The sequence below is a fragment of the Sinocyclocheilus anshuiensis genome, unplaced genomic scaffold (assembly GCF_001515605.1).
Source record: "Sinocyclocheilus anshuiensis isolate Anshui unplaced genomic scaffold, SAMN03320099.WGS_v1.1 scaffold1878, whole genome shotgun sequence".
Classification (NCBI taxonomy): Eukaryota; Metazoa; Chordata; class Actinopteri; order Cypriniformes; family Cyprinidae; genus Sinocyclocheilus; species Sinocyclocheilus anshuiensis.
This window is the reverse complement of record NW_015547722.1, coordinates 150,311-153,965: the sequence shown is the minus strand read 5'-3', so window position 1 is coordinate 153,965 and position 3,655 is coordinate 150,311. Positions and strand designations below refer to the sequence as shown.

Genomic DNA, 3,655 nt, shown 5'->3' with positions numbered 1-3,655 from the left:
GCATCATATGACCCCTTTAAGTGCGCGCACTCTCTCCGGACCAGAGCAGCGTGTATCTGAGCGCGAGCGTCCGGTTTTGTGCGAGAGCAAAAGAAATCCGCGCCCGAGCGGAGAGAGATTCGCGCTCGAGCATTATATTAATGTGCTTTCGGGCTACAATAGTGCGCTCTCGACATTTGTCATTAAAATAACGCCATAAATGCATGTTATTGTTTATTTAGTACTGACCTGAATAAGATCATAAAATATGTTAGTCCACAAGAGAAAATAATAGTTGAATTTATAAAAATGATCCTGTTCAAAAGTTTACACGCCCTTGATTCTTAATACTGTGTTGTTAGCTGAATGATCCACAGCTGTGTTTTATTGTTTAGTGATAGTTGTTCATGAGTCCCTTGTTTGTCCTGAAGTTAAACAGCCTGCTGTTCTTCAGAAAAATCCTTCAGGTCCCACAAATCCTTTGGTTTTCCAGCATTCTTGTGTATTTGAACCCTTTCCAACAATGACTGTATGATTTTGAGATGCATCTTTTCACACTGAGGACAACTGAGGGACTCATGCAACTATTACAGAAGGTTCAAACATTCGCTGATGCTCCAGAAGGAGAAACCATGCATTAAGAGCCGGGGGTGAAAACTTTATTTATATAATTTATATGAATAAAACTTTTTTTTAAATATAAAGTATTACTCAAGTTCTTTCATTAAAACAAAAAAAGAAGTCTAAAATTTGAATATTTGGATTTGTGATTGTGGAATTTAGCAAGCAACAGAATCAGATTTATTAGATAAAACTGATCAATCTAAAAGGCTTAGCATACATCCTTCTCCCACAATGCACACTATACAATAAAATACACTGAACAAAATTATAAACACAACATGTGTGATAAAACTGCACATTTTAGAGTGGCCTTTTATTGTGGCCAGCCTAAGGCACACCTGTACAATAATCATGCTGTCTAATCAGCATCTTGATATGCCACACCTGTGAGGTGGATGGATTATCTCGGCAAAGGAGAAGTGCTCACTAACCCAGATTTAGACAGATTTGTGAACAATATTTGAGAGGCCATTTGTGTACATAGAAAAAGTCTTAGATCTTTGAATTCAGCTCATGAAAAATGGGGGCAAAAACAAAAGTGTTGCGTTTATAATTTTGTTCAGTGTATATTATAATATACAATGTTAGCCCTAATAGAACCTGAAATATCTTGCCAAAGCTTTAGGACAAACTAAATAAAAAAGAAAAGTGGAGAACGCAGCCCCCGGCAAACCTGTCAGAGCTATGATGAGTAGGTCTAGGCTACACCATTTGTGACCTTTAAATGTTCACATAGTAATCAGTTACAGAACGAAACAGATTCCTGAAAGAAAAGAAAATCAGTTTTAAGCTGTTTAGGGAATATATATATATTTAGATGTGTGTGTGTGTGTGTGTGTGTGTGTGTGTGTATTTTTTTTTCCTCTGTGAACCTATCGATAAATACATTATAGAACGAAAGCACAACAAACAGTACAGAACAGCTTTATTCGTTATTTTCTTTTCTTTCTTTTTTTTATTTCAGAAGTATAATTCAGTACAAAAGATACAAATAATATAGACCAAAGAACAGAACATATGGGGGAATACAGAAGAGAGAGAAAAATACGATACAATTTACTACTTTACCATTCTATAATACGAGATGTCTTCAGAGCTTTTTATTGGAGGAGATTTTTGAAGTGATGACAATAATAAATGTAGATCAGAAGTCAATATTTTGCAGCTGGGTTTAAATTGGAGGTATCTAGCTTTGTGGATATGGTATTTACCCATCATACATATGAAGTTTAAGACATCATCCAACTCCTTATTATCATAAATATCAGAATGGAAAAGAACCTTACTGATGGAAATAGGCTACTACAGAGCTGGTGGAACACAAGAAGTAGGGAAGCTGATATTTGAAGCCAGAATTGTTTAGAATAATAACAGAAATAGAGTAAATGTGAAATAGATTCTCCTTCCTCTTGGCAGAAAGAGCAGAGTGGAGAAATATGGTTAAATTGACTTATATACTTATTACAAGGGTAATAATGATGAATGAATTTTAAAATGCATTCCTTTAACTTTATTGTTAAACAAAAATGTATTTGGCACAGTCCATGCCTAAAAAAAAAAGTAATGTTTGGGTAAAGTGCTAACCATTTTGCCTTAGCTTTAATAACAACATTTTTGCTAGTAGGCTAATGAGAAAATTTCTCAAAAACTTAGTACAATTAGAATCCAAAGTATGAACATCATTTATAAAAAGTTAAGGTATTTTTAAACTGAAATTACAGTATAATTTGGCAGCGTTTGTAACCTTAATGTAGGCTAGTCCTGTTTTGCTACATTTATACCCTTTATACGTCATTGATCGAGCCCGCTGAAGATGGCCGGTTATGACGTCACGCCTCATCTGCGCGGAAGATGGCTGCTTTGAGGACGGTCTCCGGTAACACCGGGATGATTTCGCTTTTTCTTCTGTGTGTGATCGCAGCAGCAAAAAGCGACGAGCAAGTCCCTCTGGTCGCCTGGGCGAGCGACGGGTAAAGACCGACAATATATGAGTGTAGTTCGGGAGACTGGAGGGCGAGAGTTAGCTTTAGCGGTTTGCTAGCTGGATGACACGGTCGCTGTCCAGTACTGAAAACCCGTGTAAACACTTCAATATGAGCTTTAAACAGTTACATTCTCTGATAAACCACACACGTTTAGTAATCGAACAATATACGCATCTACAAGCTTCAGTGTGCTTACATTAGACTCCAGATAGCAGTGTTAAGCGGTGATGGCTGTCTTAAAGCTAGTAAACATTTTGGCCGTCATGGATGTCTAGACAGTTTACTCGAATCTGCGTTAATCCGGTTTTTGTGTTTGTCAAAGTTACACTCCTGCTGATGCTCATTGTGTAGTTTTGTCATTATGATCGTGATATGTGACCCTGGACCACAAAACCAGTCATAAGTAGCACGCGGATATTTGTAGCAATAACCAAAAATACATTATGCCAAAAATCATTAGGATATTAAGTAAAGATCATGTTCCATTAATACATTTAGTAAATTTCCTACCGTAAATATATAAAAACTAAATTTTTGATTAGTAATATGCATTGCTAAGAACTTCATTTGGACAACTTTAAAGGCAATTTTCTCAATATTTCGATTTTTTTTTTCACACTCAGATTCCAGATGTTCAAATAGTTGTATCTCGGCCAAATATTGTCCTATCCTAACAAACCATACATCAATGGAGAGCTAATTTAATTTAATAAAATTGACCCTTCTGACTGGTTTTGTGGACCAGGGTCACGTATGTGTTTTTCTAGACCTGTGCTCTTATAATGTCTTGTGTGTAGGCTTGCCTTGTCTCCTGTGAATGCTCCATCAGCGGGTCACACTGTGTCTGTGGAGGAGCTGGAGTCACACCTGAACACAGCGCTGAGCACTGCACCGCATAATCTGCTGCTCTTCCTGCAGGATAAAGTATGCACTATTCATAACAAACAGATTTATATTGTTTGCTTTAGTGTGCCAATAGGAAATTATTTCCTGATTTGTGCAGCTCAACTGCTTTTTGCTGCACATTACTGTTTTGTCATTCCCACAGTATTGGATGACTATAGGTA

General features: G+C 36.8%; 1 pseudogene; it reads left to right on the top strand.

The window, feature by feature from the left end:
• Positions 1–2,426: 2,426 nt before the first annotated feature.
• LOC107704227 (V-type proton ATPase subunit S1-like) overlaps positions 2,427–3,655 on the top strand; it is an 8,848-nt pseudogene continuing 7,619 nt past the window's right edge.